Here is a 276-nt window from a genome sequence, read left to right on the forward strand (position 1 = left end):
GCGCGCGCGCGCGCGCGCATGTGTGTTTTCTACCGGGGAGCATTTGCTGTTTACATTTCCAATCCAGAAGGAGTGATTTTATTTTTTTTTAAGTAACCACATAAATCCTGTGAATGCAATGTTACTGTTTAGACGCAACATGTGGCTGTAATCCTGTTATCATGGTGAGATGCTTCTCGGAGTTCAAACGGCTGTCTTAACCACTTGCATTAAGAACCGGTCTCCACAGCATGGAGCTCAGCTTTGAATGCGAGGCTGCATCATCTTCTCTACTGG

Source organism: Haplochromis burtoni, unplaced genomic scaffold, assembly GCF_018398535.1.
Source record: "Haplochromis burtoni strain Fernald_Lab_line unplaced genomic scaffold, NCSU_Asbu1 Contig_589, whole genome shotgun sequence".
Taxonomy (NCBI): Eukaryota; Metazoa; Chordata; class Actinopteri; order Cichliformes; family Cichlidae; genus Haplochromis; species Haplochromis burtoni.